General features: G+C 49.1%; 1 protein-coding gene across 45 annotated transcripts in view; it reads right to left on the minus strand.

Moving 5' to 3' along the window:
- The window catches only part of LOC138754077 (calcium/calmodulin-dependent protein kinase type II subunit beta), a 238,450-nt gene that overhangs the window by 146,343 nt on the left and 75,125 nt on the right, over positions 1-16,982 (minus strand). The window lies entirely within an intron of this gene.

Below are 16,982 nucleotides of genomic sequence, written 5' to 3' on the forward strand. Positions count from 1 at the left end.
GACTTCGCCCTTTGGCACCTGCTTGATGAGGTGTTCGATTCCGGGCACCGCAATCAAGGAGGTGCAGAGCAGGCTTTGCAACTTTACAGCAGAGATATGGGGCCGCAGTTGTGCCCAGAGATTCTTCAAAATCAGAGAGGAGAGGGAAAGACCGCCCATTGTTTTATCACCAAATCAATGATTTAACCCTTTCTGCCACCCCCCCCAACCATTTTGGCCAACCCAACCACCCCATGGAAACATTTCCAGGGGCACCAGGATAGACTACCCAGGCAGCATGGTTGGCATAGGACGAACCTCCCTATGGCACCCCTTTTTAATACCCTGCCCCATTCCCTTGCTGACCTGTCTGCCCATGGTTTCATGCACCGCCAGACTGAGACCACCCACAAATCAGAGGAGCAACACATTTTCCGACTGGGCACCCTCCAATCAGATGGAATCAATCTCAACTTCTCTGGCATTTATTAAATATCTCCCTGCCCCCTCACTTCTCCCCCCTCCCCCCCCCCCCCATCGCCTTCCCCAGAAAAAGGGTTGAGAATCTCTTAAAAGGCCTACAACAGTGGTTTCTAAACCTCTTGTTAGCTTGCAGTAACTTGCGAACGAGGAACAGAACAGCGTTGCAATCTCTCAACAATTTGGAGTTTTCAAGTGGAAATATTGGGGGGAGGGGGATGAAATTTAACAGGACCATGAAGGGTAACATTTTTTTTTAAACACAGAGGGTGTTGGGTGTATGGAAAGGGCTGCCGGAGGAGATGGTTGTGACAGATACTGTAGTGACGTTTAAGAAACGTTTGGACAGACCCACGAGTCTAAGGATAGGTTTTGCGGGATGAGGGCCAAACCCTGGCAGCTGGTACTACAAGGGTGGGCTAACACAGGGAATTTGGGCTGAAGGGCCCCCATTCCACACTGTATGACTCTGATTCACTCCACTGCTTGAAACAGCTCTATCCTTCCTTGCTCTGCCAACTTGAGAGGCGTGTTCAGTCCTTTCTGTCGAGTCAGTGAGCGGATGCTGATGTGTTCCTGCACATCTACTGGTTGCAGTCTGCTTTGCAAAGGACTCGTTTGTTCCCTTCTGTTTCCCCAGCTCTCAACTCATGCTCTCAAACAGCAACCTGCTGTGTGCCCTTAACAGGCCTTCTGAACATTCAGAATCAGCACAGCAATGACTTTCCCTCATTCCTTCCATTTAGATACATCCATAAAAGGACTCCTTTAGGGTAAATACACTGGCCTCAATACAGTCGTAGCATGGCTTTAGAGAGAGTGGGGGGGGGGGTGAGAGAGAGAGAGAGAGAGAGAGAGAGAGAGGGAGAGAGAGAGAGAGAGAGAGAGAGAGAGAGGAGGAGGAAGAGGGGGGGAGAGAGAGAGAGACATACACACAACCACAGAGGAGGGGGATGAGGGGATGGAGAGAAAGGAGAGAGGAACGAGGGAGGAGGAGATGGAAAAGCAGAGAGGGAAGAGAAAAAAGAGGGGAAGGCAGTAGTGAGAGGGAATGGGAGGGAGGAGAGAAGGTGGGAGAGACAGGAGGATGGAGAGAGAAAAAAAGGTGAGAGGGAGAGAAGGGAAATGGCAAAAGGACGGGGAAAGAGGGGAAGGGGAAGGGGAGGGCGTGGATGGGAGGAGGGGCAAGGAAAGAGGGCCAGGCAGAGGGGGTGGAAAGAAAGGGACAAAAGTGGAGATAGAGGAGCAGGGAAAGAAGGTGGGGAAAGAGGGACTGGGAGAGGGACGGGGGGCAGGAAGGGGGGATTGGGGAGGAGGATGGCAAGGAGAGGAAGTGGGGAAGGAGGGGGCAGAGGGAGAGGTGGGCAGGAAGAGTTTGGGCAGGAAGAGGGAGGGTGAGGAGATGAGGTCAGATGGGGGAAAGGGGTGGGGAATCAGGTGGGGTGAAAGGTCAGATGATGGGGAAATGCTCCCTGGGAATGAGCCTCATCTTCCAGAGATTCAGGGAGAGTGCAGGAGCCCTGATAGGGGCTCAGGGCGACTCTGTCATGCATCGCCCCATCCAGCACTGAATTCTCCCTCTGATTCGTAACATTAAAGAATTGGAGATGAGGTGACAGCTCTAAAATAAGAACAACTTAATTGCTGGTGAGAGAACAAGTCAGCTAATTTAAAGAATTGGACCTGACAGGAACAACGCATCATTCTGTGAACAGACTGAAGTTTATTTAAAAATTGTATCTTTTCACCGTCAATGAGCAGCACACACTACATTGTGAAGTGGGTGTCAAGCAGAATGCACGCACGAATTCTGATGGACCCATTACAGGAAGGATGTGAACACTTTGGAGAGGGTGCAGAAGAGACTCACCAGGATGCTGCCTGGATTGGAGGACATCATATGAAGCAAGGTTGACAGAGCTGGAGCTTTAAGCTTTGGAACAATGAAGGGAGAGAGTGACTTAACAGAGGTACATAAGATTATGGGGGGCTTAGATAGAATGGGCAGCCAGTACCTTTTCCAATAGCAAATACCAAAGGGTATCTTTTTAAAAATGTTTTAATTTTTTTTAAAATTTAGACATCACCGTAACGGGCCCTTTCCGCCCATGAGTCCATTTCGACCAATTATACCCAATTGACCTACAAACCACCCCCCCCCCACCCCACATCCCAACCCCGGTAAGGTTTGAAGGGTGGAGAAACTGGAATCACCCCCCCCCCCCGGGAAAACCCACGCAGACACAGGGAGAACGCACAGACTCCTTACAGACAATGCAGGATTTGAACCCCTGGTCCCAATCACTGGCGCTGTAACAGCTCTGCGTTAACCGTTACGCCAAGCGCTCCGCCCTAGGTGAGTGGAGGAAAGCTTAGATGAGTTTTTTTTTAAAGAAACTCAGAAAGTGGTAGGTGCCTTAAATGCATTTCTGGGAGAGGAGGAGCCCTGTACAATAGGGACACTCAGAAGACTCGTAGATAGCCACGTGAATGTGACATTCACATTGGTTTAGATTGTTTTGGAGAAGCTTTTCATTGATCTGTGCTGAACCCTTCTCTCTTCTATGAGTGCAGTCTCAAGCTACTCAACCCTTCCTCTCTGACCCATCTGATCCAACCTCTCATAAAAATTAATTCCCTCCAGTCCTCGACAATCTTTTCTCCATCTTTCAGCCTCCCACCCAGCTGTCTTGAGTAAGGCCTCCAGAATTCCACACAATATTTTCTACTGGGCAGCGTTTGACAACAGCAGGAAAGAAGTTGAATCCGGAGGTTGGTGTTTTCAAGCTTGTGTCCAAGGGGAGGGGGCAGAAGAGAGTACGACTGGGGTGGGGTGGGGTGGGATCTTTAATATGTTAATAGAGGGTGGAATGTGGAGCTCACTCTTGAAAGTGAGGTGAACAACAGAGGCATCGTGTCAAGTTTCTTGTCATCTGATTGCACGAGTACAACCCTACAAAACAGCATTTTCCTGCCCTCGGTGCAACGCACGCGCACACACACAGCCAAACAGAACACACATACAGAACAAGTAAATAGATAAATATTGTTTCAGAAATATGAGAGTCTCAGATGGTCGTCGATCATCATTCTCACTGTTTGTGGGAAGGAGCTGTTCCTCAGCCTGGTGGTGCTGGCTCTGATACTCCTGGATCTCTTCCCCGAAGGGAGCAGCTGGAAGGAGGTCCTCAATGACTTTGTGCGCCCTCTTCAGAAAACGATCCTGATAGATCACGCCAATGGGGGTGGGGGTGTGATACTCTCTCCACTTTTATGGTCCTGTGGACTGGCCTCCAATCCATTTCTCTGCAGCAACTGTATGCAGATGGCCAGGACACTCGAGAGAGAGCTCCTGTAGAAAGTTGACAAAATGGCAGCGGCCACTTCAGTCTTAAGGGAAAGATGGATATTCATGAGAGAGGAAAATGGGGGAGGAGGGATGGGAGGAGTGACCGAAGATTAGAATAATGTGGGGGAATCTTGGAGCGAAATAGAAAAATTATCAAAGGACTAAACAAGGTAGAAGTTAAACAGAAAAGTCTGCAGACCCGGTGATGACAGTACAATATACAAATGTGTAAGGGAAACTGAGCAGGTCACGTAGCAGGAACTCAAGGGTAACCAACATTTTGGGCATGCCCTTCATCAAGAAGCAGTAATGTTCTCAACGGTTGGTGAGACGAGAGCCAGGGGACAAGAGCCACAAGGTCCAGGGAGATTTAAGGCAGGGATGAGGGGGATCTGCTTCTCCCAGGGAGTAATAAATCTGTGGCATTCTCTGTCCAAGAAAGCAGTAGAGGTTGCCTAATTGGATGCGAGGTTATGGAGGACTGAGTGCAGGGCCAGATCAGCCATGATCTTGTTGAATGGGGGAAAGCAGGCTCCGCAGGCCAGATGGCTGACACTTGCTCCTTATGTCCCAATAACTGTTAGCAGAGAACTGCTGGTCAGAGAGGTCTGCGCCTGTGCTCCGAATTTGAGGTAAAAGTCACTGCTAGCACTGTGCCACAGCACGGAATGTACAACCAGTCCTCTGGACAACCTCCAGCTGGCTCTGATACGCAATACTTATCTCATCAGCTCCCTTCGGAAGGGGTGTTGCAGAATTGCCAGAGCAATTGACATGGGTTTGGAGTCTGCTTGCAGTCGAGTGGAGATGGGGGTCGACCCCCCACCCCTCCACCATCAACCTCAGCCTGGGGAAGCTGCATCTGTGAGGAATTTCTGGGGAACACCTCCTGAAGATCACCACCCACTGCCGTCAATTCCTCGACTTGTTGGAGGGGATGGTGGGGAAGAGGAGGGGAAATGCAGATATGTGGCTTTGGCGCTCGTCGCCTCCCCCTACCTCCCCAAAACACCTCAGCCCACGGAAGCTGTGGGAGATTTCTCCAGAAACCTCCTGAAGATCAGCAAACGACTGCTGTTAATCGCTGCCTGTTGGAGGAGGGGTCCAGACGCGTGGCTGTTGCCTTCAGAAGCATCTGCAGGGCTACATGAGCCACATTAGTCCGGGCCCTGCAAGTGCGTTGAGGAAGTGTATAGGCACCTGAAATTGCATTGTGGCCATTCTGCATCTCAAACACACAAAGTTCAAAATTCAGATATTGACGGAGTACGTACATGACATCACATACAATCCTGAGATTCTTTTTCCCTGCGGGAGCGGCAGAGTTTCTACTTATCAGGAGTGCACTAAAACTCTACAAAGGATGCAGCTCCAAGCCTGCACACAAATGTATGCACGCCCGACCGCCCACCGACACACGTACATTCGAACACACGTACATTCGAACACACGTACATTCGAACACACGTACATTCGAACACACGTACATTCGAACACACGTACATTCGAACACACGTACATTCGAACACACGTACATTCGAACACACGTACATTCGAACACACGTACATTCGAACACACGTACATTCGAACACACGTACATTCGAACACACGTACATTCGAACACACGTACATTCGAACACACGTACATTCGAACACACGTACATTCGAACACACGTACATTCGAACACACGTACATTCGAACACACGTACATTCGAACACACGTACATTCGAACACACGTACATTCGAACACACGTACATTCGAACACACGTACATTCGAACACACGTACATTCGAACACACGTACATTCGAACACACGTACATTCGAACACACGTACATTCGAACACACGTACATTCGAACAGACAAATGTGCACGCGCACACGCGGTCTGTGGATTTGTGCACCTAACCACTGGTGTTTAAGTGGAAGAATATTTATGTGTTTATTCCCTCAAATATTTACATGACTGCTTGCTTCAGGTTTGCATACACTTAGTAGAACGTAAATGGTTGTGGTCTGCCGACTTGGATTCACCTCAAAACAGAGCGAGACAATTTTTCCTGCTTGTGCCAATATCAAAGTAATAGTCACAAAAAACAAACTTCTCCAGGGTTTTGACTGACTCTTTCTGAAAGGATTTCGATCTGCCTGAGGCCCCCTCCGACAGAAGTCGCAAAAATGAAACCTACACGATTTCCTGTCACTCCTCCTCCGGCCTCTCCACCCTTCTGTCTCGCCGAGAGCTCCCTGCGAGGCTTGTTGGCAGGCATGCCCCCCCCCCCCCCCCCCCCCCCACAAATGGTTGAGACTTGATGACATCCGCCCATCAGATCTCTGACAGGACGAACCCTTGCTCCAGGCTTAGGAAGATCACCCGAATCTGCGCAGACGAGCAGAATGGCACCACTGAGTTGTGACACGGTAGATGAACTGGTCTGTACAAAAGGAAGGGAGGACAGTTCAGGGGTCTGCATTTCACACAGAGAGTTGTGGGTGCCTGGAATGCATTGTCAGGGGTGGTGGTGGAGGCTGGAACTTTAGGGACATTTAAGAGACTCTTACGTGCAAATAGAGGTAGGAAAGGGTTAGTTTTTTTTTGGAAGGAATATATGTCATCACAACATCGAGGGCTGAATGGCCTGCACTGTGCTGTCATGTCCTTTGTTCTATGTCTTCCCATATTGGAACAAGCAAAATAGACGGCCTCCATGTGGCAGTTAAGACTCCTCACAACCTATTGGCTTCTAGGAATCTTTCCCCAAACCGTGTCCATCGCCAGCAACACCGGGGATAATGCAGGGAAGATGAGGGAAATCATCCTATTCATTTGCTGTGCGCAGCCACTCACATGCTCTCAATACCCAACAGATGGAATGACTTCATTTCGAATGTAAATCTGCCAAAGGCTCGAGTAACAGTGACTAACAGTTCCATGCAGACATTTCCAGCCCCTCATTCTTCACACATCCTCATGGAACAATGTGCCCTTCGTCTTCCCAGACCAAGGAAATGACCTTCAACTCTAACACTCAACCATCTCCCTTGTTTCAGGCCGTCGGATTGCCTCGAACTCCGTCTTCTTAGACGTTGAGCTGGAGTCAAATGGGCAGGAAATGCATTTAGAACACACTGCATTCGTTCTCTCATCTTCACATGTACTGGCAACAAAAAAAATTCCAAGGCTCAGGAAGACCGAGCTCACAGCTTGCATGTGGATTTCAATCTGTCCTCCTGTTCATTTGCAAATCCCTCCCATTGCAAACACTCACAGCCCATTTAGAGCAGTGGTTCTCAACCTTTCTCTTTCCACTAGCAGACTACATCAAGTAATCCCAAACGAACCACAGAGCACCTATGGCAAATGGCATCTGTGGTTCATAAAGGATTACTTGAGGTGGGATGTGGAAAAAGAAAAGTTGACAACCACTGTTTTCGAGGGTTATGGGTGTGAGGTAGGGAAGGTTTAGATCAGCCATTCTCAACAGGGGCCCTACACCCCCACCCCCCAAAATCCCGGGGCCACAGGACATTTAATTAGAAGCCTTGATTTCTGTTCACCTTATGTAACCGATCTTTTATTTTTATGTACCAGCCATTCCTCAGCATACGTCTGTGTTCCGTTCTGACTGGCATGTTGGATCTTGAAATGGACGCAAGTTATCATGACTTGTAGTCCCCCCGCTATCAGTCCCCACACTGATCCCACTACCCCGCCCTTTCCCGACAGCCCGCTAACAGTCCCCATATTGGACCCACTGCCCCGCCATCTCCCGACAGCCCACTATCAGTCCCCACACTGATCCCACTACCCCGCCCTTTCCCGACAGCCCGCTAACAGTCCCCACATTGGACCCACTGCTCCGCCCTCTCCCAACAGCCCACTATCAGTCCCCACATTAAACCCACTGCCCCGCCCTTTCCCGACAGCCCGCTAACAGTCCCCACATTGAACCCACTGCCCCGCCCTCTCCCGACAGCCCACTATCAGTCCCCACACTGAACCCACTGCCCCACCCACTCCCAACAGCCCACTATCAGTCCCCACATTGAACCCACTGCCTCGCCCTCTCCCGACAGCCCACTATCAGTCCCCACATTGAACCCACTGCCCCGCCCTCTCCCGATAGCGTTCTTTTATCATGAGAACTGAGAGGGATGCCGTGATGTACATAATGCCAGGATATCATCTGACAGTCACTGTCATACGCACACAGCCGTTCACATTAGTATGACCAAGCATTATTTTTATATTTACATATAGTTTCCTTTTTTAAAAAAAAATTAATTTATACAGTGTTTTTTTTCAGTCCTATGTACAGATGATCACTGATTTTTTTTGGTGCATGTGACATAAACCTGAACTTGAAAATACTTTAGGAACATGGCGTGCATAGGGGAAATCCATGCGGTACAAACTTCGCTCAGAGATCAGTGTTGAACAACTCATGGGATCCGTAAGTAAAAGCACACTGCTGGAGAAACTCAGCAGGTCCAACGGGGTACTTTATATCGCCACGATAAAGATGCACAACCAAAGTTACGGGCCTGAGGGCTTCATCAAGGTATGAACAAAATTTAGGCAGGTGCTCGAACAAAATGGTGGGGGGGGGGGGGAGGAGCACAGTTCCATGGGTAAGTTGGATAAGGGAGGGAGGGCACAGCAGCAAATGGGGGTGGATCTGTGAATGGGAAAGGGGGCGGGGGGGTAGGGGCGGAGGGGGCAGGGGCCGGAGGGGGCAGGGGCCGGAGGGGGCAGGGGCCGGAGGGGGCAGGGGCCGGAGGGGGCAGGGGCCGGAGGGGGCAGGGGCCGGAGGGGGCAGGGGCCGGAGGGGGCAGGGGCCGGAGGGGGCAGGGGCCGGAGGGGGCAGGGGCCGGAGGGGGAAGGGGCCGGAGGGGGAAGGGGCCGGAGGGGGAAGGGGCCGGAGGGGGAAGGGGCCGGAGGGGGAAGGGGCCGGAGGGGGAAGGGGCCGGAGGGGGAAGGGGCCGGAGGGGGAAGGGGCCGGAGGGGGAAGGGGCCGGAGGGGGAAGGGGCCGGAGGGGGAAGGGGCCGGAGGGGGAAGGGGGCGGAGGGGGAAGGGGGCGGAGGGGGAAGGGGGCGGAGCTGGAAGGGGGCGGAGCGGGAAGGGGGCGGAGCGGGAAGGGGGCGGAGCGGGAAGGGGGCGGAGGGGGAAGGGGGCGGAGGGGGAAGGGGGCGGAGGGGGAAGGGGCGGAGGGGGAAGGGGCGGAGGGGGAAGGGGCGGAGGGGGAAGGGGAAGGGTGGAGAGGGAAGGGGAAGGGCGGAGAGGGAAGGGGAAGGGCAGAGAGGGAAGGGGAAAGGCGGAGAGCTGGAGGAGAGAGGACAGAGTGATGGGGAGTGGTGAGCTGTGAAGCAGCTACTCGATCAGGATTTCTGGGGAAGGGGGGGATGGGAGAAAATTAGCCAATCACCAATTTCAAAGCATCAAGGCTCCAAAAGGACACAGCATCTGTGGAAAAGATGACTTCAAGCTGATGTGAGAGGCTCCTTCTGCATACCCTAGCTCCACAGTTACACATGGTGCATTGTCAGCACCTCCACCACTGCACCTATGCCTGGCGAACAATACTAAAATAGCATCTCCTCCCCTGAGAAACCGACTGTGTGACAGCGCTTACCACAGCACATTCAACACCTCGGGCTGAAGCCGCAGATTGCTGGGATCTTGGGCAAAGGACCTTACAGGCAGGGCGGGATTCGAACCCAGGTCACTGGGGCTGTAACAGCGCTGTGCTAACCACTCCACTGGACACAGCAACCCTCAATAATCGGAGCATATGGGAAATGAAAGAAAGGAACTCAGGAGCGTCCAAGCAAACTGTACTATTACCAGGTGGAGAATAGATTCATAAAGATGTTACGGGGAAGGGTGGAGTTGTAAGGAGAGGCTGGAACAGTTTCCCCTGGAAATATTTATAGCAAAACCCCTGGTGTCCGGCACCCACAAAGATTCAGAGGTGCCGGACAAATGGATTTTCCAGTTGCTTGAGATTGCGCGTTGTGTGATTGGCGAACTAACGTCGAGCCACAACAATTTTAAACTTCCAAATTTTTCACCTATTTATCCTCTGAGTTTTTTCTTGCCAGATGTTTGAATTCCAGGTATTTTTAAATAATGTAGTTGCGAAACTGGGATTTATAGCAATTTTTGCACTGCCAATGCGCAATACAACCAATTTTGTGACATGTTCATGACCATAAACCTGATTCTGAGCTGAAAGGGGGGGACCTTATAGAGGTTTCTAAAATCATGAGGGGCATGGAAGAGGTGATCGTGGTCTTTTTTTCCAGGAGAGGGAGAGCAAAAAAAACTAGAAAGCTTAAGAGAGGGGAAAGTTTTAAGGGGATTAAGTTTTGGAGCAGGGAGATTACAGTGCAACTGTACAAGATCCTGGGGAGGCCGCATCTGGAGAACCGCGTGCAGTTCTCGTCTCCTTACTTGAGGAAGGATGGACTGGGTTTGGAGGCAGTGCAGAGGAGGTTCACCAGATCAATTCCAAGGATGAAGGGGTTGGCCTACGAGGAGAGAATGAGTGGTCTGGGACTGAACTTGCTAGAATTTAGAAGAATGAGAGGAAATCTTATAGAAACATCTAAGATTATGAAAGACGTCGATAAGATAGAGGGAGGTAAGTACAGTACAATTCTGATTATCCAAAAATCGGATAATCCAAAATCCTCATATATCCAAAATTTTTTTGGGAGCCCAGAAGTGACGTCTGTTCGGCTCAGAAAAAAAATATCAGAAATGTTCATTTATCAGAAAATTTTCAAAGCTGAATGATTTATATTATTTTGTTCAGGTTGGTTTTTTTTTGGTGAGAATTAAATAGCATTTTATGCTTAAAAACCTTCCCTTGTTGTCTGTTCTTGTTTAAACACTGTTACTAGTGATTTGCAGTTGCTACTGGGCTGTTTTTTTAAAAAAAGACTTGTTATCTGAAAATGATAATTTATCTGAAATAGGCCCAGTCCCGACCATTTCGGATAATTGGAGTTGCACTGTAGTTTACATTGGTGGGGGAGACCTGAACTCAAGAACAGAGCCTCAAGATTCACGATAGAATAGGTACTTTTCTTCATTCAACGTGGATCTGTCCAAAGATTAAAAGTTTTTGGTTGCAAATTAAATCGTTTTTGGAACGGATATTAAAAGTGAATTTACCTTTTGACCCATTGTTGCTTTTATTAGGAGATATTAAGTCAATAGCTTTAAGATTGAGATTGACTCTGTATCAAATTGAATTTTTGCATTTGTCCCTGGCTGTTTCTAAGAAGTGTTTAGCTATTACATGGAAATAGGACTCGGTTTTAGGTATGAAAAGATGGCATAATGAAATGAAAACCTGTATTCTTTTAGAAAAGATTACATATAATTTAAGAGATAAATATTTTTTCTTTACTGAAGTTTGGAGCCCTTATTTGAAAACTATTGCTGTTAGAATTTGACCTCTCGGTCCACTCCGATAGGTGCCACCTTTCCTGCAGCCAAAAAGTTTAACTGTGATTGTAGTCGATGATAATCTCCTTTTTCTTTCTTTGTAGGTGGGGAAGGGAGGAGGTAGGGTATTAGTGCGGTGGTTGGGGTTTTTTTAATATATAAATGACTAATCACACTAGGTCTGTATTAATACGTAGTAACTAATTAATACGTAGTAACTAAAGCCCCCAGAAAGAGGTTCAATGTTGGAAAACTGCAGTCAGACGAAGCGAGAGGAAACTTCCAGGCAAACCTCAAAGCAAAGCTCGACGTTGCAACCCGCCTCACGGACCCGTCCCCTGAAACCTTCTGGGATCAGTTGAAGACTACCATACTGCAATCCACCGAAGAGGTACTGGGCTTCTCCTCCAGGAAAAACAAGGACTGGTTTGACGAAAACAGCCAGGAAATCCAGGAGCTGCTGGCAAAGAAGCGAGCTGCCCACCAGGCTCACCTTACAAAGCCGTCCTGTCCAGAGAAGAAACAAGCCTTCCGTCGCGCATGCAGCCATCTTCAGCGCAAACTCCGGGAGATCCAAAATGAGTGGTGGACTAGCCTCGCCAAACGAACACAGCTCAGCGCGGACATTGGCGACTTCAGGGGTTTCTACGAGGCTCTAAAGGCTGTGTACGGCCCCTCACCCCAAGTCCAAAGCCCGCTGCGCAGCTCAGACGGCAAAGTCCTCCTCAGCGACAAGATCTCCATCCTCAACCGATGGTCAGAACACTTCCAATCTCTTTTCAGTACCAACCGCTCAGTCCAAGATTCCGCCCTGCTCCAGCTCCCTCAACAGCCCCTAAGGCTAGAGCTGGATGAGGTTCCCACCCTGGATGAGACATATAAGGCAATCGAACAACTGAAAAGTGGCAAAGCAGCAGGTATGGATGGAATCCCCCCAGAAGTCTGGAAGGCTGGCGGCAAAACTCTGCATGCCAAACTGCATGAGTTTTTCAAGCTTTGTTGGGACCAAGGTAAACTGCCTCAGGATCTTCGTGATGCCACCATCATCACCCTGTACAAAAACAAAGGCGAGAAATCAGACTGCTCAAACTACAGGGGAATCACGTTGCTCTCCATTGCAGGCAAAATCTTCGCTAGGATTCTACTAAATAGAATAATACCTAGTGTCGCTGAGAATATTCTCCCAGAATCACAGTGCGGCTTTCGCGCTAACAGAGGAACCACTGACATGGTCTTTGCCCTCAGACAGCTCCAAGAAAAGTGTAGAGAACAAAACAAAGGACTCTACATCACCTTTGTTGACCTCACCAAAGCCTTCGACACCGTGAGCAGGAAAGGGCTTTGGCAAATACTAGAGCGCATCGGATGTCCCCCAAAGTTCCTCAACATGATTATCCAACTGCACGAAAACCAACAAGGTCGGGTCAGATACAGCAATGAGCTCTCTGAACCCTTCTCCATTAACAATGGCGTGAAGCAAGGCTGTGTTCTCGCACCAACCCTCTTTTCAATCTTCTTCAGCATGATGCTGAACCAAGCCATGAAAGACCCCAACAATGAAGACGCTGTTTACATCCGGTACCGCACGGATGGCAGTCTCTTCAATCTGAGGCGCCTGCAAGCTCACACCAAGACACAAGAGAAACTTGTCCGTGAACTACTCTTTGCAGATGATGCCGCTTTAGTTGCCCATTCAGAGCCAGCTCTTCAGCGCTTGACGTCCTGCTTTGCGGAAACTGCCAAAATGTTTGGCCTGGAAGTCAGCCTGAAGAAAACTGAGGTCCTCCATCAGCCAGCTCCCCACCATGACTACCAGCCCCCCCACATCTCCATCGGGCACACAAAACTCAAAACGGTCAACCAGTTTACCTATCTCGGCTGCACCATTTCATCAGATGCAAGGATCGACAATGAGATAGACAACAGACTCGCCAAGGCAAATAGCGCCTTTGGAAGACTACACAAAAGAGTCTGGAAAAACAACCAACTGAAAAACCTCACAAAGATAAGCGTATACAGAGCCGTTGTCATACCCACACTCCTGTTCGGCTCCGAATCATGGGTCCTCTACCGGCACCACCTACGGCTCCTAGAACGCTTCCACCAGCGTTGTCTCCGCTCCATCCTCAACATCCATTGGAGCGCTCACACCCCTAACGTCGAGGTACTCGAGATGGCAGAGGTCGACAGCATCGAGTCCACGCTGCTGAAGATCCAGCTGCGCTGGATGGGTCACGTCTCCAGAATGGAGGAGCATCGCCTTCCCAAGATCGTATTATATGGCGAGCTCTCCACTGGCCACCGTGACAGAGGTGCACCAAAGAAAAGGTACAAGGACTGCCTAAAGAAATCTCTTGGTGCCTGCCACATTGACCACCGCCAGTGGGCTGATAACGCCTCAAACCGTGCATCTTGGCGCCTCACAGTTTGGCGGGCAGCAGCCTCCTTTGAAGAAGACCGCAGAGCCCACCTCACTGACAAAAGGCAAAGGAGGAAAAACCCAACACCCAACCCCAACCAACCAATTTTCCCTTGCAACCGCTGCAATCGTGTCTGCCTGTCCCGCATCGGACTGGTCAGCCACAAACGAGCCTGCAGCTGACGTGGACTTTTTACCCCCTCCATAAATCTTCGTCCGCGAAGCCAAGCCAAAGAGAAAGAAAAAGAGAATGTTATGTGATTTTAAATAAGATATTTTTAAAAATTCACAATAGGACGGGGATGAGGAGGAACTGCTTTTCCCAGAGGGTGGTGGATCTATGGAATTCACTGAAGTGGAGGTGACCTCAGTGAATATATTTCAGACAAGGGTGGACAGATTTTACATAGTAGGGGAATTAAGGGATATGGGGAAAAGGCAGGTCGGTGGAGATGAGCCTATCATCAGATCAGCCATGATCTCATTGAATGAGGGAGCAGGCTCGACGGGCAAGATGGCCTCCCCCTGCTCCCATTTCTTATATTCTTATGTTATCTGAGGGGTGTTTTCTTCACACAGCAGATGGTGGGTGTATGGAGCGACCTGCAAGAAGATTAGCAGGTGTGGGTAGAGTTACAATATTTATGACATTTTTGGACAGTAAATGGATACAGGGTTTAGTTTAACCCAGGCAAATTTTAAATGTTTTGAAATTTAGGCATAGAGCACGCTAACAGGCAATTTCGGCCCACGAGTCCGTTCTGCCCAATTTACATCCAATTAACCAACAACCTACACCGTTTGGAATGATGGGAAGAAACCGGAACCTCCAGGGAAAACATGGGGAGAACGTACAAACTCCTTACAGACAAGTGGGATTCGAACCCCTGTCCCAATCGCTGGTGCCGTAAAGGTTTTGCGCCAACCGCAACACCAACTGTGCCGCCCTAAGAAGGCTAGTTCAGTTGGAGAATAGGGCAAAGGCCCCGCTTCCATGCAGCGTAACTCTACGACCATGACCCATGTCGAGGTTGGAAGGCTATGGAAATGACCACCCAATCTGGTTTAAGCGTTCCCAGATGCACTATTCCTGCTTGTTGGTGCAGGTTCACGAGAACAATCGCTCACCATTTAACCCGTATTTTACCTGATCAGGATACCATCGAACAGTGGCAAGAGGAGCAACTAAAAACACTCCCATCCTCATCGTAACCCATTCAGATACACCCAAAACACCAGAAAGGGGGGCCGTGCCCAGCGCACCAGTGATCTTGAGGTAATGCGGGCCATCATGTGGCCAAGATGAATTATCAACATTAAATTAAATTTTTAGTTTCAAGTTACAGCCCTTCTGGCCCACACCACCCAAATACAACAAAACCCCTTGTTATCCGGAACTCCAGCAACTGGCCAAAAAATATATTATCAAGGAAATTAAACAAATAAATAGAATTAAAAAGAATAAATAAAAATTTTAAACTGTAAAAAGTAAATATTCTCTAAAATAACAAATAAACCTTTGCTGAAGATGGGAACAAATATTCAGCCAATGGAGGGCCCTGCCTGGTCGGGCTTTGCTTGTAGCAGCTGTTTGAATAAAGTTGTGTATGAATAAAATGGCATCGCCCAGGATGATGCCACTCGCTGCTGGGGTGACTCTGCCTTGTAAGAGTCTTTAACTTTAGTAAAAAGGGTTTATCTGTAAACTTGGGGAGGTGGGTTACTTATAATGGTGGCACAATTAGCATAGTGGTAAGCATAAAGCTGTTCCAGCACCAGCGACCGTGGTTCGAATTTAAATTTTGATTTATATTTTGTAAGTTATGGGAATTTCCTGATTAAAGTGAACTTTGCATAATTAAGGACTACAATACTGATTTATTTTTTTCAAATTACTTCACTGTCTTTTGTGTTTTAAACTGGTTATTCTTAAAGCAGGTGCATTAGTGAGACACTGCATGAGTGAGTCTCAAGCAACCGGAAAACTCGCTTAGCCGGCATCTACCAATCCCCTCAGGTGCCAGCTACCAGGGGATTTACTGTGCACTAATTCACCTACAAAACCCCATACTTTTTTTGAAGGGTGGGAGGAAAATGAGCACTTGTAGGACCACACACACACACACACACACACACACACACACACACACACACACACACACAGAATGTACAAACTCCTTACAGACTGCATAAGGATTCGAACGTGGGTCGTTGGTTCAATAACCATGCCACTCTTAAAGTTCTGACAAGTTAGCCCTTGACACTTTTGCTCTTCCAAAGTCAAGCCCAAATACAAAGATGAACTTCTGCAGTGCTGTGACTGCAAGAAGATTAAGCTCAAAAGAAGATCTGGGGCCAAAGCAGTTTGACAAGATGCTGGGTGAAATGCTCAAATGTGCTGGAGAAACTCAGCAGGTGCCGGACTTCCCATAGGAAGTAAAGGGGGGAAATCAATGTTTCAGGCCGGAGCCATTTGTCAGGATTAAGGAAAAAACAGGTGGATGTTTGAATAAATTGGTGGGGAGGGGAAGGGGGATGAGCACTGGCTAACAGGTGGAAGGGTAGATGAGGAAGAAGCTGAGCATGGAAAGGGTGAAGAATTCTAATTCTCTGATCAGAGAAGGGAAGGAGTTGGAGAACTAGAGGAAAGGTGACAGAGGGATCAGCGACTAACAGAAATTGGAGAAATTGCCAATATGGAATACAAGGGGTTGTTTCCAGGGGCGTAGCCAGGTTCTCATTCGGGGAAAGCGAGCACATAAAAGGCGCCACAACGCATACCAGATGGCGAGTCAGTGGTTGATCGGTGGGCCGCACTGATTTTTTGGCAGCGTTTGACTGGAGTGGGCGGGGGAGAGTGGGGGTACTGGACCAGGGCAAGGTGGCATCGTCGGACCGGAGCAGGGAGGCGCTACTTTTGAAAAATATGCTTGGTGGTGGGTGGGGGGGGGGGGTGGGGGAGAACCCCAGCCACTGGTTGTTCCTTGATTCGGCAGTACACAAAGCCATTGACAGACAGGTCAGTGTGACAATGGTGGAGGAATTAAAATAGATGGCCACTCTGAAATCCTTGTTGCTGCAGCGGACCGAGCTAAGGTGCTCAACAGAACGATCTCGCAGTCTGCGACTGGTCTTCCCGACGTGAAGGAGGCTTGTAATTGATGCAAAGTAAATTTCCCTGCAAACCTTGGAAGAGCTTCCTCAGACTGGAAGTGTTATCAGGGACTGGCGTGTATCGCCTCAATTCAGAGCTACAGTTTCAACATTTAAGTTATTAAATCTGTTTTATTCATGCT

This window comes from Narcine bancroftii, chromosome 2 (genome assembly GCF_036971445.1).
Source record: "Narcine bancroftii isolate sNarBan1 chromosome 2, sNarBan1.hap1, whole genome shotgun sequence".
NCBI lineage: Eukaryota > Metazoa > Chordata > Chondrichthyes > Torpediniformes > Narcinidae > Narcine > Narcine bancroftii.